At 41.6% G+C, this 25,584-nt stretch overlaps 1 protein-coding gene and 1 non-coding gene across 8 annotated transcripts in view; both read right to left on the bottom strand.

Annotated features, from left to right (window-relative positions):
* The window catches only part of SGCD (sarcoglycan delta), an 840,821-nt gene that overhangs the window by 151,845 nt on the left and 663,392 nt on the right, over positions 1-25,584 (bottom strand). The window lies entirely within an intron of this gene.
* Positions 15,019-15,125, bottom strand: LOC116152429 (U6 spliceosomal RNA). The gene has a single exon (XR_004136060.1). It is a non-coding gene; the product is annotated as a U6 spliceosomal RNA (small nuclear RNA).

Raw genomic sequence — 25,584 nt, 5'->3', positions numbered from 1 at the left:
GGAACTGGACACCCTGCCTAACCAGCACCATTCCTGAGGTCTCCGCACAACCTTTCAGTTCTCCCAGGACCCCAGAGAGGTAGGCATCACTATTTCCACTTCACAGATGGGGAAACTGAGGAGAGCCAGGTAACTCACTCCAGGTCTCATAGCTAGAAAGCAGCAAATCTGAAACTTTTTATTTCTGAGTCTGTCTTTTTGATTATTCTTCTATTCTGTTTCTTGTGGAAATGTGCCACCACTGATTTTTTTTTTTAATGCAGAAGTAGCTTCAATCTTTATCTAGATAGCACTTTTTTTTTCTTTCTATTTTTAATGCTCCAGTCTGTGCTAAACCAAGCCCCTCTTTGCAAGCTTACTAGCACCAATGAGACGCCGCCACCTGGCCCGCCGATACCCTTCTCACAGTGCACAGCCTGAAGAAGCCACGGAGCAGAGACGGAGCCCAGGGGAGGCGAGGGTGGCAGATGGAGGAATCCCAGCTTGCTGGCTTCATGGTGGGAAAACCTCCTGGTCTGAGAGATTCAGGGGGTGATTCTGAAAATGGACCAGGGTTTCTGAGACTGGAGGCTAAAACTCTCATCTTTCTTCCATTAGAAATAGGACCACCTTCACACACTCCCCCTCTGGATAACTAATACACTCTAGAAGGCCTGGCTTTCCTGCATATGTAACTTCTACTGTCATTTAAATGCTAATATTTATTGGGTTCCTGCTATACACCACGCACTATTAAACGCTATGTTATCTCACTGCATCCCACAGCCATCTGATGAATACCATGACCGTTCACATTTTACCAAAACTAAAACAGACAGGGGAAGGGGCCTGCCCAAGATCACCTAACTAGTAAATAGCAGAGCTGGGATTCAACCCACGTCTGCAGGCCCGTTCTCCGCATGGCAAATGGTCCTGCTACTCCGTCCACCAAATGCTCTCTTTTGCCTTCCAGGTACTATCAGTCATATCACCCAAATGAAGTGGAGTGAGTACAGAAGTTTTTCTGAAAAATCTGAATTTTTGTTTGCTTGTTTGTTTTTAAACTAAAGCCATCTGCAAGTGCAGACAGAAATAGTGTCTGGAGGTACACTGAGGATCGGGAAGTTTCTCCACCCACAAAACTGGACTTCTGGGCTGGTATCTGACCTTCCTTAGATACAACATCATTTCTTTCATTTAAGGTTTTGTTCTCTCATCATAAACATGTACCAGGAAGGGTGATGATCCTCAGTGATTATCGATGTCTGATCCCCTTTGTGACTGAGCAAGACACGTCCTATCCCAAGGGGCAGATTTAGGCTCAGTGCACTAGATTAGGAAGCACTTAAAGACCATAAAGACATTCGATCCATTTTCTATCCCCAGTGCTTAATTAGTGCAGTCAGTCTGACACAGAGTAAGGGACTCTCTTGGTTATCTGTCTGAAGGCTATCTGCATGTGTACTCACAAGTAATAACTCAGAAGTGTGACAGAATTAATGGTGACATGACAGGGAGTTGACTTCTGATTAAAGTAAATAATGAGTCACCAGTAATGCCATCTTTTATTGAATATTTAGTATGTGTCAGGTGCTCTGCGGCAACTTTACATGAATTAATATAATTTCGTCCTCCACAACAATTTAAGAGGGAGGGTATATTACTATTTCCATCTTACAGGTGAGGAAACTGAAACAGGAGAGAGTAAATAACTTGACCAAAGACATGGAAGTCGTAAGTGGTGGACATGGAGTTCTACATCAAGAAACTAGAGTCTAAAACTACAATGAGGTATCACCTCACACAGCTCAGAATGGCCATCATTAAAAAGTCCACCAAACGATAAATGCTGGAGAGGGTGTGGAGAAAAGGGAATCCCCTCTACACTGTTGGTGGGAATGGAATTTGGTGCAGCCACTATGGAAAACAGTAGGAAGGCTCCTTAAAAAACTAAAAATTGACTTACGATATGATCCAGCAATCCTGCTCCTGGGCATATATCTGGAGGGAACTCTAATTTGAAAAGATACATGCACCCCAATGTTCACAGCAGCACTATTTACAATAGCCAAGACATGGAAGCAACCTATATGTCCATCTACAGATGATTGGGGAAAGAAGATGTAGTATATATATATGTAATGGAACACTACCCAGCCATAAAAAAGAATGAATACTATTTACAGAAACATGGATGGACCCAGAGATAATCATACTAAGTGAAGTAAGTCCCAATGAGAAAGACAAATATCATATGATCTTGCTTATAGGTGGAATATTTAAAAAATGACACAAATGAACTTTTAAAACAGAAAGAGACTCACAAATATAGAAAACAAACTTATGGTTACTAGAGGGGGAAGAAGGTGGGCATAAACTGAAAGTTTGAGATTAGCAGATACAAACTAATATGTACAGAATAGATGAACTATATTCATTAACTTGTGATAACATATAATGAAAAAATATATACACACATATGTATAACTGAATCACTTTGCTGTACACCAGAAACTAACACAACATGGTAAATCAACTGTACTTCAACTAAAAAAAAAAAAAAAAAAAGAAAGAAAGAAAAGAAATTGAGTCTAGAGACCACACACGTAACCACTATGCCAAACTGCCTTTAAAAGAAAGTTAAATCATATCTCCTTCTAAATTAAGAACTCATTTAATCCATTCATTCTCTTTATTCAGTTTCCCAAGTGCATTCTTTGCCCTAGCTACTGATATTAGGCACTAGGTATACAAATAAGGCATACGCCTTCCCCAAGAATGATTGTATTTCCTTTATTCGATGAACATCTATCTAAATCAGGATATAATGTGAGAATTTTCACAAGTTTACAGGGAACAGACACAAAAATTATTTAGTTTTAGATATTAAGTTATTAAAAACAGTAACATATATGCAGCAATTGAGACTTGCCCATAGTATTAGAGGAGGCCAGGAAAAGACCATTATGCCCAGCTTGATAGAGAATGCTGGGGAAGCATCACGGAAGGCTTCCTGGAGGTGGTGATACTCTGTTATAAGTTAACATTTTCAAATCTAAAATGGTCATGTGCTTGAGACAAAGTCATACAAATCTAGTAATAACAAAAAATCTTCTTTTTAAAATTGAAGTACTGTCAATTACAATGTGTCAATCTCTGGTGTTCTAATAATATTCTAGTACAAGGGTAAGAAAACTGTCTCTAAAGGGTCAGATAGTAAATATTTTAGGCTCTGCAGGCCATATAATCTCTGTCGAAACTATTCAACTCTGCTATGTCATGAAAGCAGTCACAGTCAATACATAAATGAATGGGAGTGGCTGTGTTTCAATAAAACTTTATTTATAAAAACAGACCACCAGCTGGATTTGGCCTGTGGTCTTTACTTTGCTGACTCCTGTTATAATATGCAAAATTATCGCTGGCAATAGCAGTGTTAATTCTAACTTCCCCTGAATTTATGAATACCCAGAGGGCCAGAAGTACTTATTGGTGCAGAAATCCTGGTAAATCTAATCAGCATCTGATCCCAGCATGCAACTTGCCTAATTATGACTAACACCTCCCATCTTTATCTGAGAGAAAACATTCTGTGAACAGCAGATGGTGTTGCTATGGAGTCTCCAACATCCTCCTCAGCTGCAGATGTAACTGTGGTTGCAGGCTGAGAATGATCAGCCAACTGATGGCTTCCTGGGAAAATATTTAGAAGACAGAAATACTCTGCAGATGGGAATTTTAGAGCCACGGTTGATTTTCTCAAATAAAGAGTACCCACTAGGAAAAAAAAAAAAAAGAAAAATCAAAGGCACTTAGCCTCCACAGCTAGAAAAATCACTAAAAGTGGGGAAGGCACGAGCAATTAAGAGTAGACACACCAAGACATTACCACTCACAATGTCCACTTAATTCCAGATCCTCTGACATTATGTATCTAGACAACAAAAATTATTATGCAGTAAATCATAGATTGACTCTCTAGTGTATACCCTGTAACACCTATTACAGAAAAGTGGCTATTTCTCTTAAGTCTTCAAACATTTTCACATTAGGTCCTCATTTACATAGTTGTCTATAAAAAAGAAAATGTTTAAGAAAGGTCTAATATATTTCTCAACCAAGCCAAGAGTAGAATGTATATAATTTGATTCCACCTTGGTTCTGACCCTACTTGAAACAAGTTTGGGTCTAAAGATCCTTTTCCTGTTCCTTTCACAGACATTTATCTAGCACATACTCCAGCAAGACAGAGGAGCTAATGGTGTGTAAAAATCCATTAAATAAAGTTCCAACCCACGAGGATCTCAGTATTTGTTGGAAGCCGTTTTAAGCCATTGCTAAACACGATGCTTTCCCTGGTTTGTAGACACCTACTGTACACAGAGGGATATGGTGAAGGAAGAAAAACTCTGGAACATGGCAGTAGGAAAGTAACAAGGATGTGCAGATCTGAGTCGGACACTGGGATAGTGGGAGTCTAGAAAATCATGGGAAAGGATAAGTTCTAGAAAAAAAAAAAAAAGAAAGAAAGAACCTTCAAGGGAGAGACTATGACAAAAAATGATATGGAAGCTTTTAGATAACAAATAACCATGAGTAATAAAGTTAATCTTGTTAAAGTGTTCTCTGCCCTACTAGAGAACACAGAAAGACTGACTGGGCTTAGCTTATTTGGAGGAAGGTAAATGACTTTATGGAACCTCATTCTGGGCCCATCTCTGGTATCCGTTCCCTCCCCATCATTCATATTAGGGGGTGTTTTAGGTGTCAGGCATTCAAATCACTGTTCGGGCAGTTAAACAGATGTATGAGATATGATGACTGACTTAAGAAATGGGAATTAACAAGCCGAAAAGGTTAGTCTTCAAAAGGAGAAATACCTAAACTTTAAGAAATATTGGAAAACAACTCCACTGATAATAGAATTAAAACCGTCAGGAATAAATTTAACCGAAGAAGTGTAAGACATGTACACTGAAAATTACCAAACATTGTTGAAAGAAATTAAAGATCTAAATAAATGGAAAAGCATCTTGTGTTCGTGGGTTGGAAGGCTTGATACTGATAACAAGTCAATATTCACCGAATTGATCTAGAGATTCAGTGTAATCCCTCCTGAAATTTCAACTGCCTTTTTAAAAATAAGATATAGACACACTGATCTTAAAATTCATGTGGAGAGGTGATGGATTCTAAATAGCCAAAACAAACTTGAAAAAGAACAACAAAATTTGAAGGCCTCCTATCCGCCCATTTGAAAACGTATCACGAAACTACAGTAATCAAGTGTGGTGTTGGTTTAAGAATATACATACAGACCAATGGAAAGAATCAAGAGTCCAGAAATAAACCCACAGATTTATAGCTGATTTTCAACAAAGATGCCCAAATCATTCAGTGGGGGGAAACTACCATTTTGAACAAATGGTGCCAGGACAATTGGATGTCCATATGCAACAGAATGAATCTGTCCCCCTGCCTCATGCCGTATTAAAAAATTAACTAAAACTGGATTGAAGATCACAATGTAAGATCTAAGTCCATAAACTACGACAAGAATACCTGGATACAAATATGAATGACATGGGATTAAGCTTCTTAGATATGATACCCAAAACACAAGCAATCAAAGAAAAAATAGATACACTGAACTTTATCAAAATACGAAGACTTTTTTTTTGTGTGCCAAAGGACACTATCAAGAAAGTGAAGACAATTCATAGAATGAGGGTAAATATTTGCAAGTCACATATCTTAAAAGGGTCTAGTATCCAGACTATACACAGCACTTTTATAACTAAAGAATACAATGACAAACCATCCAATTAAAAAGTGGACAACAGGTTTGAATGCACATTTCTCCAAAGAAGATACGCAAGTGGCTAATAAGTACATGAAAAGATACTAAACATCATTAGTCACCAGGGAAATGCACACACAAATGGCAGTGAGATAGCACTTCATACCCATTAGAATGGCTATAATGAAAACGAAACCCAGAAAACATTAAGTCATGGTGAATACATGAAGTGCTGGAAACCCAGTGATGGCTGGTAGGAATGTAAAAAGATACAGCCACTGCTGAAAACAGTTTGGCAGATGATTCTTCAGTAAGTGAACCATCAAATTACCACAGGACCCAGCAATTCCACTCCTAGCTACCCACCCAAGGAAACTGAAAACATATGTTCACGCAAAAACTTGGACATGAATATTCATAGCAATACTATTCAGAATAACCAAGAAGTGGAGACAACTCAAATGTCTACGGACTGATGAATGGATAAACAAAACGTGGTGCATCCAAACAGCGGAATATTTAAATCAGTCAAAAAAAGGAATAAAACGCTGGTACACACTGCAACACGGATGAACCTTGGAAACACGATGCTAAGTGAAAGAAGCCAGACACAAAAAGCTGCATATTGTATGATTTCATCTAAGTAAGATGCAAATAGGCACATCTATAGATAGAGAAAGCAGATCAGGGGTTGTCACGGGATGAGTAGGGGGGAGGAGAGAATGGGGAGTAACTAGATGGGTAAGGGGTTTCTTTTGGGGGAGAAGGAAATGTTCTGAAATAGACAGCAGAGCTGGTCACAAAATATAGGGAATATATTTAAAAACCTTGGAAGCGCATGCTTTAGAAAGGAACATTTTATGTTATGGGAATTACATCTCCATAGAAAGGATTATGGAGGCATGAATGGGATGATCATGGGCTGGTCCTCAAATGAATAAGATCGTGACCTTTTCCAAAATGTGCCAACAAGTGATTTTAGGGCACGAGAAAGAAGATACTGATTTGTATAGCTTGGTATCTTTTAAGGCAGAATGAAAATAATAAATTAGTTTGGTAAGGGTTTAGATGAATTAGTGGCTGAAAGGGGATTCTGAAAAAAAATCTTAAAGTATTTTGGGTTGGTGACAAACACAGAGGACAGCTGTGCTCTACTGTAAAGTGACCCGTATTATTATTAGTGTTATTATTATAATTAATTATATTATTGCTAGCTCAGAGAGAGTAACAGATGGACATACTCTGTGTTGACTCCAGGAAGAAATTCTTGTTTTCTAAGAAGCTGATCCTTATTTTGAGTAGGTCAGCTGTTTTCCCCAGTCATAGGACCTCCAAGTCCATTTGTAATTGGACCAAATATATGGCAGGTAAAGAAAAGTAGAAAAGCCTTCTTTTTGGACTTGGTTCTAATTAAAGATGAATGAGTAATAGAACTATGCTTGTTTTGAGTCAGTTCACCAGAAGCAAAAATACAGAATGTTAGCTCCTACTAGGGTAGGGGTGGCAAATAGGAAACTGTGGTACCACCATGTCTCCACTCCTGTGCCCAAGGCAGGCATTGCTAATCGATAACCATCCATTTTGTCTACTAGGCTCAGATTCAGTTTCCCAGTTTCTCTTAACTCAATACTCCAGGCAGACAGGACCAAGCCTTCTGAATTGGAAACTAAGAGCAAATTTATTTACACATTTGTCCCACAGGCTTTCACCCAGTTGTCATCAGGGGAAATGAAGAGGAAAGTGGAGGGTTGGAGAGAAGCATGTGCTTATCCATCTGTGGCATGAGTTCCAGGTGACTCTCAATATGTGAATGGCAAATCCATAGAGGGGAAGGTCTGCTTATAGATGTCTGTGCTATGGACAAAGGCTTGGGCAGCGCATCAGAGATGCCACTCCCTCAGAGTGAGACAGGCCAAATCAAACGCCCCAGTGTACCAGGTCAGGTCAAGTGAAGAGGGAAACAAAGAACTCCATTCATTCCTGTTAGTCAGGAAAGGCTTCAGGGCAAGACGATACTTCCATCAGGCTTCAGAAGAAGGGGAAAAAATTGATAGTAGTTATGGAGCAGAGCAAAATGTGACAAAGCACGGAATGCCAAGTGAGGAAAGGGTGGTTTCCGTATGGAGGGTGGTGCGTGGAGTGTAACGGTAAGTACTGATGGAGAGGGTGCTGGACCAGGACAGATACCTCTTAGAACTGGATGTCACTGCGACTCGGTCAACCTTCTAACAAACAGAAAAAAAGCAGAACTGTGAATGGTTTCTTTCTTTCTCTTCCTTCCTCTTTCTTTCCTCCTCCTCTTCCTTTTTTTCCTTCGGTTCTTTTTGTTTCACACTTCCACTCATTCAACAACCGTCAAGTTTTCACCGGGGGTCAGATATTAAAGATAAAGAATGCAAAGCAGAATTCAAAGCCCCTGCCCCCCGCCCATGGACAGACACGTTCATTCACGAGCAGGAGCCAGAAATGACGGACTTAACAGTGACATGGTGAGAGCGGTAGTCTGGAAGGTCAGAGTGTAAGTGTGTATTTACAGGAAATGAGTGCAGTGAGACAGAAGGAAAGCAAATCAGTTAATATGTCCAGCAGTGCTCAGGGCTAAGAAGAAAAATACAAGGTTTAAGTGTTGGGAATGGCGAATTTTTTACTGGAAGGACACTGACACTGAGAATTTGGGCAGAGATCTGGATGAAGGGAGGAAATGAGACAGACAGATACCTCACCTAAAAACTTCCCAGGTGGCAAGAAAAGTAAGTGCAAAGGCCCTGAGGCAGGGGATGCCTGTGTTACTGGAGGGGCATGGGTCTAGGTGACTATGGGGACAAGGTTAGAAAAGGTCTGGGGGCACGATCATGTCTAGGTATGAGGAACAAGGATAAGAGCTAAAGACAGAAGAAACACAGGAAGGGGAGGAGAGTCATGTCACGAAGGAACATGTATACTAAGTGAGATGCCTCTCTTCATCTCAGAACTATTTACTTAGCAAAGGAGATGACCTACAAAGGCAAAAAAACAAATGAAAAGTTAAGTGCCATCTTCATGCAGCACAAAAATTCCTAAATCCTTTGATGCTATGTTTAAAAAAAAAAGCATCATGCCAGTTCTTAAATTTCTATTTGCTAATAAAGGACCGTCTTTAGTCCACAGAGGAAAAGGTCTCCAGTGAGTCCTGGTGTGAACCTTAACTCAGAGGAAACCACGAGCCAAGAGAAGAGGCTCAGGGAGAGGGAATCTAATAATGATGTTTTATTTCAAATGACTCCTCCACATCTGAAGCCACTTTTCTGCACAAGCGAGCCAATAAAATTGAGTCATAAACCTCCCTTCACTGACTCTGGGAGCAGCAGTGCTGGGTGATGTATCTGTGGACAGAGGGATCTGAGGATAAATCAATGGACATAAAGTCAACTCTCCCGGGGCTGCCAGTGTGTCCCAGGTTTGCACTGCTCAGGTGTCAATGTTTGTGGTGAGGCTGGGGATGGAAGGGGAGCAAGGCCATCCTATAGCTTATCAGCGAGCCAACTAGAGCGTGAAACGGTGACCTCCTGTAGGCACCGGCATCTCTTCCCGTTTTGCTCAAAGCTAGAAAGCCCTTATCCTGCAACACCCATTTCCCAACTCTACACAACCAAATCCTCCTGTTCTTTAAAGACAGGACCAAATCCCACCCCTCCTGCCCCTTACATCTTTCCCATTTACACAGGTAAAAACTACAATGTATTTGGGCTTCTCTTAGGACTTGCGCACCTGCAACCTTGAGGTATGGCTATGAAGGGTAGCAGGTGGTTATGAGCTTTGAGAGAAATGTGCTAGTTTTAAACCCTGGATTCCCCTCTTTCTAACTCTGCGCATCAGCCTTTACTTACTTTTTTCTGTACCTCAATTTCCCCCATCCACGGAATGGGTCTAATAATGATGGAAATCTCACTGGGCTTTCTGTGAAGACGGAATGAGTTAACGTACTTAAAATATTTGGACTGGTTCCTGGCTTTAAGTAAGAACTCAATACTCTTAGTTACCATTTTGATGATGATGATGGTTATCTGTGTTCCGTTTTCACTTGCCTGTGAGACGGTACATCTCCTGGTGGCAGTGATTTACTTCTTGTCCACCCTGAAGTAGAGTTATTTCGCAGAAAGGGTGTGGGCACCATCGTCAGATTAGACGTAAGAATTTCAGTCCAGCCGTCTATGAGCTCTGAGTTTAGACAATGGCATAGAAAGCCAAGAGCTTGAGAGGTTATTAATGAACACCTAACATTTGAACAACGCACCTAAAGATCACGTAACCAAAGAAAAGTTGATGCCCGCGTTAACAGTAGACACAGTGCACGTGGTGTAACGCAACCAAGTGGCTAAGCGGATTGGACAAAATAACGCACATATCTCCATCTAGCATTTCCTGCCTCTAGCTCATTTACAGGAGTAGGACACATGCCTTGTGAATGCTAGGTCCTTCTAGGTCCCATCCGCTACCTCACCTAGGAATCTCTGTACAAGCCACGGCCCACACATAGTAGGTGCTTGAGAAAAGTGTGTTTAATGGATTGGATGAACATTTGTAGGCAAGTATGTTAAACAGTATAATCATATGTTTAATAGGTCTATAAAATCCAGGGCTGTAAAATAACCACCACCGTTGCATCTAGGTGGACAATCTGAGCTTATCCTGCTTTGATGATGGACATACTCTACACTGTTTTCACTGGGGGGGGGGGGGGGGGGACAAACAAAAAACAAAAACATAGAACAGATGTTTTCCTTAAGTATCAATCTGTGATCAAAGATGATCTTGTACCTTGGGCAGGGTAACACCATATTTAAATTCTCATGAAATATTAATATTCCTAAAAACACTGAACATATTTCCCAGATTTTAGTTGATACTTAAAACATGTTTGGACTTTGTCTTTTGGCAAAGGGAAGGGAATGAGGTAGTGGGAAGTAAAGGATGATCAAAATAACTTCCCGTCTGAGTTGGCAACTTTTGTAAATTGGCCTGACCATCAATAGTTCAGGGATGAACTAATGTTTAAAGTTCTGTAATGCCACCTGTATATATGGTATTTTAGAGAGTTATTTTAAGTTCTTCCAGGATGCTTTGAGCAGTCATCTCCTCCTGTAGGATCTCAGGCACGTGCTGTCCTCTCCCAGCGGCCTCTCTTCACTTCCGTTCTCCCCCTTTTCTTCCTCCCAGCTCAGTAACAGTCACCTCACACAACATCACCAGTGAGGGTTCATTAATGCTCCCTGACACCATCACTTGACTCAGTGCTCTGCACTCATTGCCTCGTTTAATCCTCTCACCAGCCTAAGAAGGGTTCATTCTCCCCATCTTACAAACAAGGAAAACAAAACAGAGAGGAAAAGTGACTTTGGCCCAGATCCCATGCCGAGTGGGTGGCTGAACCAGCCCTGTTCACAAGCAAATCCAATCAATCACCCACAACTTTGACTTAATTATTAATATCCAAGTTCCCCCGAGAGTATGGTCTTTGGCCCTCTGTGTCCCTTTCCCCTCTTCACACATACTTGGTAAATTCTTCCTTTGGGTGTTCTCATAATCCAACTTATGTTCCATTTGGTATTCTTCAATCACCCAAACCCTAAATCAATGATTTAAATGGTCATTGGCTCAAAATGCACAAGATATTACCCTGAACTCATCATATTCCATACTTGTCTGATAATCTTTTTTTTTATTTCAAAAATTGTATGGGGGATATTGTGGCTAAGAACCCAACAGCCCCCCTACCAAACAGACCTTATCTACATTGTCAGTGAGGGGTTCAGGGAATGGAGTGTAGGGCAGGGTGCTAAGTCAGTCTGGGCCAGTAATACATGAAGAGAGGATTTCTGGCAGTTCCTAGGAAAGAAACACTGTTCACCTTTAGCGCATCTGGCTGTGTCTACCACTGGACACAAATAAGGAAGAGGTTAGACACAGCCTCTGTTGACAGCCATCTTATAACCTGCTGGGGAACCAGTCTAACGCCGTGGGTGACACGTCCAAAGCCCAGAAGGAACTGAGTCCATGATGACACTGGAAGTTACCGAATCAACCAAACCTAGTCTGACTTGTCTCAAGGCCACCTGTCATGTGAGCTAACAGGTTTCCTTCGCGCTCAAGCCAGCTGAAGTGGGCATATTTGATACTTGCAGCCCAAAGCATCATAACTAACAAAGATTTAAGTCTTCTTCCATTTACATAGACCTGAGTCCTTGAAGACAATTTTTAATCTTCCCAGGCTTCTATTGATGTAAAGAATCATACCAACATTGCCTGCACCTTTTAGTTCAGCGATTCTTCTTTATTAAACACCCCTGGAACTGTGGTTCTCAGCCAGCGTGATTTTGCCCACCCCCCCAGCAAGGGGGCATCTGGCCTTGTTGAGAGTTGTTCTGCTTATCACAGCTGAGGAGGAGGGGCTGTTAGCTTCCAGAGGGGAGAGGTGAAGGATGCCTGCTAAACAGCCTACAGTACACTGGACAGCCCCGCAACAATGGCTTATCCATCCCCGAACATCAGCAGTGCCCAGGGTCAGAAACTTTCTCTGGAAGGATATGCAACACGTGGGTAGTTATAGCTGCCTCAGCGGAGGGGGAATGGGTAGTGGAAACAGAAGGGTATCAGATGTAAAACATTTACTTTAAAATAAATCGTTAAATTAATTAGAAAGTATTTATAAAGGTGGGGACTTTTTAGATAAAAAAATTGGGACACATGTGCCACTTTTCTTATTTGAAATCCTATGTATTTTTTTTTCCTGCATGACAATACCTTCCTATATCCAGACACCTGTCCTAGGATTACACCAAATGCCCTACTAATCTCGCTTCTCAGATGTCTCCCCCTTAGACTCATTTCCCCCATGCTAGTTCTTTGCTCAAAAACTTCATGGCTGTGGGGGTCCACCATAATAAATCCAGATACTTTTCCCGCCCTTCAAATTCTAGCTCCATTCCTGACTGTCCCACAGTATTCCTACCTGACAACGTCGTTATGTCATTTAATTTCAAACTTTAGACAAAATCTCATTTATTTCATCATCTTTCTCTAATTACCTCAGCTCATGAGCTCTATTTTTTTCCTTTTATCACATTTAGCACCAGAGGATTCAATGAAATAAAATAATCTGAAAATCACTCAGCATCAAGACCTCCTTCATAGATAGTAAAGTCCACAATGGATGTTAAAGGACTCTATTTTATTCTGTTTTTCCACTGTCCACAGAATCTACCACAGTAGTAGGCACAATGGTGTTCAAAATACTTGCTAAGGGACAGAGACAGACACACACACACAGAGGCCTGTTGGCTCTCCAACTAAGAAGGCAAAGTTAATTTTAGACGAGAGATAGATGTGAAAAAGAGAAGGAAAAAAAAATGATCCCTAACACTTGTAACACAGATATAACAGATAAATCATAATCTCTCTCTGTAATTCTCAGAGAACCACACCACCTGATCTTGAATTTCCAATTACGTTTCATGGGAGGTTAACAAGCATTCCAGAGAAAAGAGTTCCACGGTCAACTTAATTCAGAAAATGAGTTAAACAAAATGAAATGTACCTCTTTACTGCAGAGCATCTCAGAACATGCCAGTGCTAACATCTAAGCAGGGGGAGAAAGCATGCTTTGCTTTCCAAACGTGTATCTCTCAGACAGTTTTGAAGGATATTCCTCCTTGATAGATAGATTTAGAAATGCTGAGCTAGACGAATGCTTCCATTTTCCAAATGAAGAAACTGACACCCACAGGCCACCTTCACCAATGAATTAGAGACCCAGGAGCCGAAGCTAGTTCTCCTGCCATGAACTCCGTTCTTATTTCATTTGTGACCTCAACTCTCTTTCAGCACCTCCCAGTGTTGGACTCTGCCACCCACACAGGCACGCTTCCACCTTCAAATCCTGTGTGACCAGCTGAGCATGTTGACTCCCATTTGCTAGGTGGTAAAACTGAGGCCTCAGAGAGGCTTAGGGACTTGGTCAGAGCCATGGCTGCAGTGGCAAACCTGGGTCTGGAAACCGGAGGTTCCTCATGAACCCACATTAACTCTATTCTAATCTACCGCTCTCAGCACGTTGCGCTTTCTTCTCACTGTAGAAAGGACTTGTTGATAAAGGTTGGGTGTGGGAAGATATCATCTACTGCCTTGCCATCAGGTTAAAACTGGGAGCCTGAGATTTGCAGATACACACTAGTAAATATAAAAGAGATAAACAAGTTCATACTGTACAGCACAGGGAACTATATATTCAATATCTTGTAGTAACCTAGAATGAAAAAATATGAAAAGGAATATATGTATGTTCCCGTATGACTGAAGCATTGTGCTGTACACCAGAAACTGACACAACATTGTAAACTGACTATACTTCAATTAAAAAAAAAAAAACCCACAGAAGTCTCAGGATACTATTAAATATTTCACTTCTTGGGATACACATTTAAACAAAAATTTATTACCTAGACTAAAGGGGGTATTAAAGCAAGGAGACTTCTGAAGAACTCACTGGTCCAAATTCTTCATTTCAGTAAAAGAAACCGACATGCAAAAAGGAGACAAAACTTACAGAGAAAGTGGCAGAGGCAGCTTTTGAACAGGGCACCCGGGCAGAAGACTGCTTAGCTTTCTCCCCGTACCAGCTGTGTGACCTCAGGCAAGTCGCCTCACCTTGCTGACACGTTTCCTTTCCTAAAAAGTCAGGCTGGTCCTATCTAGCGCTGAGTGTGAAGATAAAGGGAAACAAAGTAAAAGGCCAGTTAACATGCTCAATAATAGTAGTTATTAAAGTCACTGCTACTGTTATTACCTTTGCTTTTCCCCAAGTCTTTTTAAAATTGAAGTATAGTCAATTTACAACGTGTTTCTGGTGCACAGTACAGTGATTCTGTTATACAGATACATATATATGTCTTTTCATATTCTTTTTCATTATAGCCCATTATAAGCCATAGCACATAGTTGCCTGTGCTATGCAGTAGGACTTTTCTCTTTATTTGTTTTATAAATAGTGGTGTGTATCTGCAAATCTTCAACTCCCAATTTATCTCTTCCCACCCCTTATTCCCCCTGGTAGCCATAAGTTTGTTTTCTATGTTGGTAGATCTATTCCTATTTTGTAAATAAGTTCATTTGTGTCATTTTTTTTAAGATTCCATATTTAAGTGATATTATACAGTATTTTTTCTTTCTCTTTCTGGTTTATTTCACTTAGTATGACAATCTCCAAAAATATGAAACACTTTGTGAATTTGCGTGCCATCCTTGCACAGGGGCCACGCGAACCTTCTCTGTATCCTTCCAACTTTAGTACCTGTGCTGCCGAAGCGAGCCCTATTATTACCTCGATGTGTATACATGCTGGAACTCCTAACTCAGAATAATACTGAAAATTATCATCATCATCATGACCTCCTGATAAAACATCCCAGGGTCTGTACTCATGGAGAAACTGTTGTCCTTGTCTAGTGGAGTTACTTTTTCTTTGGCCTTTGAAAAAGCTTCCTTTTACGTTTTCTGGCCAAGAGTAAAACCACTGTGACCTTTATTTTTCTTTTGCTAGTTCATCTGCTGCTGCCAACAGGCCAGCACTGAGTTTATTTCAAACTTGCTGGATACAAAACTCCAATGTCTTGATGGGCCAAACAACAGTGAGCGGTGACGCCTAGGACTGATGGGACTATACCCAGTTACCTGAAAACCTTCAAATTCAACACAATGAAGACAAAAGGATGGCACACACTGCCTGTGATGTCCTCGTGCGGAGGCTGAACCGGAGATGCCCAGTAAGGCAGAACGAGCTATTTTTACTTTCCACCCTAGAGAAACGGCCTTTTCTTTTTTCCCCAAACCCCTGAGAGATCCTTCTTCCAGTCCCAAGACAACTGTCACTACAAGATCGTCCTGTTCCCAATCTGTACTGGGTGGTGACAATTTAGAAGCTTCTACTTGTAGCGAATGAACAAAGCGCTTCCTCAGGGTGTCCCTCAGACTACATAACCAGCTCCTTGCTAACTTGGCATCGAGGGCCGCTTCCTTACTTCATGTTTACACACACATCTTGCTCCTCAAAGAAGAGACTTAATTCAGAAAAATCCCTCTTCCCTGGGGTACACCCAGCTGAGCTTTCCAAGCTGCTTCCTGAAGAGATGCTGTTATAATCTCTTAAATCCTTTAACAACGAAATTGCAGTGGAAATGAAGCCAGTCCGCCCGTCAGACTGACTCCACAGGGTCTACCAGAGTTTGTGGAAGTTTTCCTACTATCACAGAACAACCATTTCAGTGGCCATTTTTTGGCCACTTGTCCTCAAAGCAAAGCCATAGAAGTAGGTTCAGCAACTGGTGCTTCAGAGCACCAAAGAACATCTCTGTGTCTCGCTGGATATGACAGACATCACCTACAATAGGAGCACTTGAGTACTTAACTACGTGTCTGGGCCTTGGTCCAGCCTCTTACTTTTATTATCCCGTTTAATCCTCACAACAAACCCATATGTTAGGTATTATTATTACTATCTCTAGTTTGCAGAGAGGGACACTGGTTCAAAGACAGTTAGCAAACTGCCTGAGGTAAAGATGTCCAAACTTTAAATGGATTAGACCCAGAGCACATGCATTCCACAACGGTGCCATGTTGTCTGAAGTCTCCAGATTAACACTCTAAGTCTGGAGTCTTTTCTCACTGAACTTTTTTTTACAAAAAAGACCTGAAGTCACATGATACTTCAAACTGCGTAGCGCTTAGCAAGGGTTTGGTGAGTGAATGCATGGATTCTCTTGCATTTTTCCTTCGTCTAGATCAGTGGTTGTTAAAGGGGGCACTTGGCCGACATTCTCCGAGTGTTATGACCAGTGTATGGGGGTTTGTTATTCACATCTACTGGGTAAAGGCCAGTGATCCTACAGTGCACAGAAGAGCCTCTGACAATAAGAATTTTCCAGCCCCAAATGCCAATTAGTGCTGAGGTTGAGAAAGCTGGTTGATGAAGTTAGCTAGGGTTCCGGCTGGTATCATAAAAGCAGTTTCTGCCTGGAGAAGTTTCTTACAATCAGATTCTTCTCTGGTTTCTAGATCCATGACCTGGTCTTGCCTTCATCCGGACTTTAGTCTTTTGTCTCCACCTTGGATACTTGCCTCTATCTTCCTGAGTTCACATACCAAGGTGATATGGTCTGCAAGTTCTAATCTTAAGAGATGGGGGACGGGGGACTCTGACTCAGCTCTCCTGTTCTGGAATCCTCGCTCTGCAGTTGCCCCTGATTTGCTGTGATAATCCGGACAAATCTTTACTTTGAGTCAGTGTGCTGCAAGGCTGCCAAGCAGAAGTCACGATGTGGGTTATTATTACAAAGAGACGGCATAGACAAGAGGCTCAGGCTTGCTCTAAATTCAGAGCAGGCGTGCTGGTTGGGTGCCTTATTAGCTTTAAGACAAGTTACTCCGTATCTGAGGCTCACTTTTCTTTTTCTTATTGGAATATAGGAGTAGTACCCACTTCACTGGGTTGCTGGGAGCATTATGTGAATTAATATGTGTAATGCATATTACCTGACAGTATATGAAAAAGTACTTAATTTTTTTTTCCGAAAAGCTGACTGCACTCCTATAAGCTGGTTCCAGAAAGTCAAGTTACACTCATATAATGCAGATTAATCATTCTGATAAACTCTTGCATTTAGACGGAGTTTAATATATCCAGTGCAAATGAAACCACCTTGAAAGGCAAGCCAGCTATTATATATAGGTGAAACCGTTGTATTAAGGCAAAAAGGAGTGGCAGGGGGTGTGTCAATCTGGGGAATGGTATACTTTGCCGAAAACATTAAAAAAAAAACTGTGAAATCCTTTGCTCCATCCCCAAACACACACACACACACACACGCACCCTCCAAACTGGACCTGCTGCCTTACAATTTGTGAATTGCTTCCCAAAGTTTCAATAACTTAGTTATAAAAGTGTCCTCTTTGTCATATATAAGCTACATACAGTCATTTGCCTAAGGAAAAGACGTTCAAAATTTAAATGGATTTGACCCGGAGAAATCTGCAAAGCTAAATACAACAGAAGTCACCTTTCCAGACACATGACGTGATCCTGTGACCAGTTTCCCATACAGCAAATTCTCTCCCTTCCTCTCAATCCTTCTGACACCAACGATTTGGCAATGCATTTTGGAACTTCTGTGAGCACTTTTTAGTGTGGCTTGTATTTAAAGTTTAAAGTATTTGGGGGGGATGGGGAGAATGCATGCTTTATACCACCAAGTTTACTGGGGAGGGGAGGAAATAATTTTTTTTTCTAACTTTGCCATTAATATTCTGTCTACTGCTTTGATCAACCCATCTTGAAATACACATTTTTAAAGATTCACTAGCCTTTGAAACCTTTGGCATTTCATTAAAGGCAAATGTTTGCCCTGATGATTAAAACCTATTCCTTAACCAGTATATCATGAAAATTCAGCAGAAGCCTAGCATAATGCTAGTCACTTCAAGGAATACAGTATCAAGCTGTATGACATTATCTTAGCCCTCGGATAATAGCACGCTGTTGGGGAAAGAGATGAGACTTTAGAAAGATACAGATCTGGTTTAATTTCTGGTTCCCTCATTAGCCAACTCTATGACCTTTGGTGGGTTATGTAAGTTCCCTAAGGCTACATTTCCTTCTATGTAAAATGTGCATGTCGTGATTTGTACTTTATAGGATTGCTATAAAGTAGATTAAATGGCATATGCAAGGGGAGTGGAGTCCCTGCCATACTTCAGGGGCTCCATAAATGTTACATCTCATTTTTCTTTCCTTGCAATGCCTTCCTCCACTGCCCTCCATCCAGGCTAGGGACTTCATTTACGATCTCGGCAAGACTAACACATCTTTGAAAAAACTCCTTCCAACAGAAATCCAAGAATCATCATCACTTCCTCTCTTTCTCTCCCTCTTCTACTCCCAGGGGCTGTCTCAGCAGCACCAGCCAAGCTCCTCCAAAATATGTTTCAAATCTCTCACCTCTCCATCTTCTCTGCCAGCATCCCATTCAGAGGAGCCATCATCTCTTACCCAAACCACTAAGCTGGTCCCTCTGTGATCTCCCTGTTCCCACTGGTGTTCCCTCCTATGGTCCATTTGTTTACACACCCATCATGAACACAATAAATATCCTTTCTCAGCTTAAAAATTTTTCCTGACTCCGAAGCTTCTTCAGGATAAACGCCCAACATCACCTACACAGACGTGCTTGTGGTTGCTGCACTCAGCTTGTCTCTCTCCTTTCCTTACTCCTCTCGCTGTGTTAGCCTTCTTTCTGCCCCTTGCTCACATCAAGCTTTCTGCCCTAGAGTCTCTGCATTCACATTCCTCTGGTTTGAAACCTCCTGCTCCCTGCTCTTGCCATGGCTAGCTTCCCTGGGTCTCAGAAATGGCTTCTGTAACACCAATATCGAAGTTAGACTCTCCTCTGTAATCGGTCACCATCTCAGCACGCTTTGCTTTCCCCATAGCCCTTAAAACAATCGCTACTTACTTGTTTTTGTGTTGTTTAGCCTCATCACCACCCCTGCCCCCAACTAGATTATTAATTCTGTGGGAACAAGAAAATATTTATCCTTCGAAAAACTATCCCTAACTCATAGTATCTTGCCTATCACCCAGGGGATGCTCAATACATCTCTGTGGGGAAAGTAAATAGCTGACTGCCATCAAAATGATGCATGACCACCATGCTGAGAGCAAGGCAACTGGGTAAATACTACACTTCTGCATTTCTGGTTCCACCTGGAGAATGTGGCTGTTGGGATTTGATCTGCACTTTGGAATGTGGTGAGAAAAAGCAGCAAAGTGTGGTGCAGTGTGAGGATCAATGAATACTTGTTAAATGAATCGTGAGTTTAAGGTCCACCCAGGCACAGAAGAATTTACGCCTCAGGATTCTCATATAAGTATTCAGGGAGGAACAGAAGTCAAACTTCTATTTAAATGATATGGCTTACACACAAAAAGGGAAGACATCCTTTGGAAGACAGCCAAGCTCTGCCACAGGTCTAAAGATGGACAAAGAGAAACGAAACAAAAAACATCTGGTGTACCGATTACCTCCCCTAGAGAGAAAGTTGTAATTCTTACTCTCCCTTCAAAAAACAGAGAGAACTCATAAGTTAAAAAAAATAATGAATAATAATAGCTTCTACCATTTGGGGATGCCGCATGACACAGGGACTGAGCTAAGGGCTTTCCATACACTGTTTCTGCTTTATCTTTAGCTGTACCAAGTTTGGGATAATTCGACAATGTGATCTCACAGTTAAGCATATGCACTTTGGAGTCAGGGAGTCTGAAGTTAAAGTCCTGACTGCCTGAACAGTTTTGGACAAATTCGAGACCTCTCAGAACCTTCCCTAAAGACAGAACTGGCAATCATTCGTATTTTGAAGGCATGCTGCATATGCAAAATAGAGAATGAATTATTCATTTAACGTTCTGCATGGTGCTTGTAAGGTTCCTGACTCCGTGAGCTCACATCTACATTTTACAATTGAGGAAAACCTCGCTTTGACAGGTTCAGCAATTTGTCTGAGACTCATGTGGTCCCCAAGACTCTGGTTTTCCCAATATACCTGTTGCCCTTCAGGTGAAATCCATCTTTGGAAATGTATCAGGGCTGAAACTCACAGAAAGAGGGAGAAGCAAGAGTGCCAAGTCCACCAGCCATGTTCCCCCTTTCCCTCCAGCTCTCAGAAGCACCACTCCACACACCAAGGCTGGACACAGATATGCGCAGAGTAAGTGATGGATTCTCTGCCATGAGTTTAGGACCTCAGGACACCCTCTTAGAAGATCTTCCCAAAGGCTCTGACAAAGGGCCAAAAAGTACTGTTTTGAAATCGGAGTCCTCTGGGGTCCTTTGCCATAATGCACACATCCATTGGATTTAATATATGCAACTGTTAGCACTTATCTACAGCTTGATTGGAATTAAGTTTCAATTAGGAATTACTTAGAGAAAATTTAAGAATGGAACAGAGGAATCTGAAAAGATGAAGGGATAGTGCAAACCTTGCAAAACTGGGCTAAGACAAGACATGACAGGCGATGGCAGGCCTCTCTCCCCAAACGCCTTCCTCCCTCCCCCTCCCCCTTGACCTCTTCCCATCAATTCAATAATGATTGATTGAGCACCTGTTCTGTGCCATAAATTGTGTCCAAATGTTTAATACAAGGCTAAGCAAACAGAAGTAGCTCAGAGATTTTTTTTTTTTCAAGTGTTACATGACAGGCAGCACAGGGCAAGGAGAAAGGGAGGTGGCTGAATTCACATTAAGGCTACACTCACTTACCCAGCGCCTGTCCTGTGTACGAAATTGGGAGCAGAGCAACCACAGAGCTGTGGGAGCAGAGGTGAGCGAGTGAAATTGCAGCAAACTCACAGGCAGTACCTCCACTCAACCACGAAAGGGGCGTTTCCAAGCACAGGAAGCCCGAGTCATCCTGGCCCCTCATCCTCAAATACGCCAAGATAATGGAGCCAGCAAGGGAAGGTATCCAAAGAAAGCAACCAACACAAACGCAGAACATATTAAATTCCAATTTCTGCTCCGTGCCACTGGAAACAGTGTCTTTTCACTGCACTTTTTCTCATCTGCTTTTCAAATTCTTCCTTAAAAACAAAAATAAAGTGCATTCTTCCAAATGACGTTACCAGAGCATCCAGTGGAATCACCTCCCACCAACCACTTAGCTGATCTTACTCAGTGTCTGTTTTTGCCAGTGTAGTATCCTCAAGACCCTGGAGCTATGAGGAAGCTGAGAAAGATTTATTAACCAAGACGCCTTCTGAAAGCACACCAGAACCGGCCTGGAGAAGCTCATCAGCAAGGGGAAATGTATCACCTCTCCTGTAGTTAACTCTTACAGGGAGGGAAATCAGGGTACATCTTCAGGTCTAGACTGGTGAGATGCAAGGCAGTCTGCAAAAGCAGAATCTCTCTTCCAGCAGAGCGGTGCCCTTGTTTCTCTTTCTGCTCACTTGGGAATCCCGAGTAGGTGGAAACATTTTCTTGTTTCCGTCATGGTGCCAAGAACTTTATATACAGGACTGGGGCAGGACTAGTTAAGGCAGCGCTCCTAAATATTTCACTCTGAACGTCAGCCAATCATAGGAACTCTTTAGAAGACAGTAAAAATAAGGTTTCCACTGAGCACAAAGATGCCATTGATGTAAAATTCCAGAGTAAGGTATCACATCAAAATATGCAGAACTGACATGGGAAACATCCAAGAACATCCTTACTAGTTTCAAGAAGATGGGAAGGTGAAGGGATTTGTGAATACATATTTTTGGAGGTGCGGGGGCTGCTCCTTTCTAACCTTAAGCCCAATGAGAAGAGGCTCCAACGAATCCACCCTGAGATCTTGACCTGTGTTCCTATCACTGACATCACAGACTTCCCAGCAGGGAACCCCGTGGGAATGACAAGTATTGCAAGCAGGAGAGGGCTGCTAACTCAGAAAGAGCGTGTGTGCTCTCAGAGTTTGCCAGGGAGGGGATGTACGACTGTTTTTCACAAAACAGAGGTGGACCAAGTGGTAAAGGGAGCTGTGCAGGAGACATCAGAGGTTCTGCGAAGGGGACTTCCTGGAAGGCGAGAAGATTCTGTGTGGACAGGAAGACGGGGATGAGGCACCTTGTCCAGGAATGGAATGCTTTGTCCACTTTCCCCAGGGGAGGAGTAGGAGATGTGTCACACCTCCGGGGCTGGGAATCTCCACGGATTCCAGGAAATGCTTCATGAGGGAAGAAGTCAGCTTAACCGTCTACCAGTCTCAGAGGGCACAAAGTCACCCAGCTGCGTAACAAACGTCCCACCCTCTACCACCACCACTATCCTGGAAGGGTCTTAAACTGGAGTCAACAAATAGCAAATCCAGAGAAAATGAGAGCAGAGACAGCTGAAACCATCCTTATCTTTACTCTCAAAAGGTAGGGAAACACCAACTAAAGACTGTATCTAGGGAAAAGAAACAAATACTTAACTTTGAATGAGGTCTGAAGTTGATAAATATCTCAGATGAAACACCTAAAATTTCTGAACTGAGCCTGTATTTTGTCCCTTAAAGTAGCACCACACTGTTAACTTTTCAGGGGGCCAAAATCCACTAGGAATTGCCCAAGTTTTTATGAAGGAGGTAGAGGGGAAGACCACTCCAACTCAAATTTCAAAGAAATAGTGAAGACAAAAATAAAGTTGCATTTTAATTACGATTTGTGCTTATTTAACATACCAATTACGTATTTCTTCAATAAGTATTTGTTGAGTGTCCATCACTCTGACAGACAAATGAATACAATGCTGAACAAGTCCTACAGCAGGATCCTGCCTGCACGGAGTTCACAGAACGGTGGGATAGAATGGGGGCTTCCTGGACATCCTCTCTTCTCAAAGCAGACTGAGACAGAGATAGAAAACACGTGCTTTCGGCTGGTTCTTAACTGGATTTGAATTCCCACTGCTCCAAGATCAGCTGGAGAAAATTACCTAGCAGTTTCACACTTTAGTTCTCCTCGCCTACAAAATGAAGAAAATGTAATCTACCTTTGAAGATTGCCGAGAGGATTTCAGGGAAATGTACAGAAAAGCACACAGTATACTTCTTGACCAAAAAGATCTCAAAAAATAGTAGCGGGCATCACCAACAAGATAGTGATATGAGGAGCAATCCCTGTAGAATCAAAAAGACTAAATGATTATTGCCCTTAAACTTCCCCATCATAAAAGTTAAAATGAAAGATTCAACAGTAAGTATTAATTCTTTCTAAATAACTTAAGTCTCACTACTCATCTTTCTTATACTCTCTAAAAATTCCCACTCAATCCACTGTACTATTTTTATTTCATGAGCTTTTATTGTATAAATAATCAGTACCACATAATCTAGGATTCAATCATCTCATTTCCTATGCTTTAATTGTCTTCTTGCACAAAGTCTTATCTCCCAAATTACACTGTTAAGAGCTCACTGAAGACAGGGCAGAAAATTATACTCTGGAATATTTGCTAGAATGTTTTAGACCTTCAACAAATACAGACAGAACTAAATAGACAGGGCTAAAGTTTTAAGATGCGTCAAGGTGTAAAAATGTAGGCTATTCTGAGTTCCCACCGTAAGCACAATCACAAACATGGCAGTCTCTTTGGAAACTGGAAAGCACTGTCAGGGTCAAAGCAGAAATCCTTCTTGATCTCTGCAAATCACCTCTAACTGATGGAAGACTTCTTTTGGCCTGGACATGGGTTCCACACACTACGACAAAGACAGGCAGGTATAGAACAAACTTTCTCAAACAATTCAAGTTGAATTTCAACATGGAATCTCATCGAGTCTGCCGATGGCATTTTGAAAAGAATTTCATTAAATGTTGCTAACATGTCATAAGCTCCCTTAAATGGAAGGGTAATGGCTCATAACATTTGTAAGCTTTTTAATTTCATGGAATATGAGCAGCATAATCAGGACCTATTAAAGTCAATCAACCATGCCAAGTGGGGCTACCTGCGTCTGCTTTTGTTTCTGTTTTCCTTGTGGGTACACCCTGTGAACCAAGAGGCAACAGCCCCAGTATCATTCTTTAAGGCTAACGCTGGTGTGTGATGTTCTGAACAACATCTGATGAAACCATCAGGCAGCATTTGCATGCATCGGTTGAACAGACACCTCTTGGGAAATGTTTTTTTGGCTCCTGGGAAAGAGAGATTTCCCTTTCCATTTGCTTCAGCTCAGAAAGTACAATTTTGGTAGGATTCAGAATCAGCCATCTGACCAATGTAACTGGAATTAATAAATGGAGAGGAATATAAGAAATCTTATTTATATTTTCAAAGACACAGCAATGCCCAAACTACCAACCCTTTAAGACAGGTCTCCAGGTTTTCTTCTACCACAAAGCATTTAATTACAACAGTGGCCATTTATAGGGGCTAAATACCAGGCACTGTTTTAGGCACCTATGTATGTTTTCTCATTTAATTTTCAAAACAACTCTATGATGCTATCAGTTACCCCATACTGTGGACAGCAAAACTAAAGCTTGAGACATCAAGTAATATGGCTCAAATCACAAAGCTAGTGAGTAGCAGAGCCAAGCTTCAAACCCAGCTTTAGTCTGACTCTAAACTGTGTAATTTTTTCTTACTATGCTGTGCTTCCTTCACACTCACCCTGATGCAAGTCTTCCTGTGATAATGCAGATATCTAGAGAGAGCATTTCCATTTGGGGACAAGAGGGCGCCAGGTAAGGGGATGATCCAGGAAAGTTCAAGGCTATCGAGTCAAACAGGGAGAACTCACTGTACAGTCGTGGGAGAAAGTACACATGAAAGCTGGAGAAGTGGAACTGAGTGTAACAAACCAGCTCAGGACGAGGCCACAAGCAGAAGGCTGACTTAGAAGGAAGGCGAGGGAACAGAGTAGGGGATGGGTGAGGGCAAGCAGTGTTAAAGTAAGACTGAGAACATATGGAAAAGTTAGGGTTCTACTTGTGTGCACTGGCTGTGCAGGTGGGGGCACACTTGATGGCTCAATGGGGACGGGTAAGTTCATTACATAAATCTTTACTGCAAAAAATTCCCCAGAATGATGGGCATATAGATGATGTTCAAATATGTGTCTGCATTTAATTACAAATTATACAAATAGGAAAACATTGAGCTATTCCCTAAGCTGCCATTAATGACTACTGGACCAAGAAACTACACAGTTAAACAGTTTAACTGAATGACATGCACAGCCACCATTA

The sequence above is a fragment of the Camelus dromedarius genome, chromosome 3, assembly GCF_036321535.1.
Source record: "Camelus dromedarius isolate mCamDro1 chromosome 3, mCamDro1.pat, whole genome shotgun sequence".
In the NCBI taxonomy this organism is placed as follows: Eukaryota; Metazoa; Chordata; class Mammalia; order Artiodactyla; family Camelidae; genus Camelus; species Camelus dromedarius.
The sequence above is the reverse complement of the archived record's forward strand: the minus strand, read 5'-3'. Positions and strand labels throughout refer to the sequence as shown.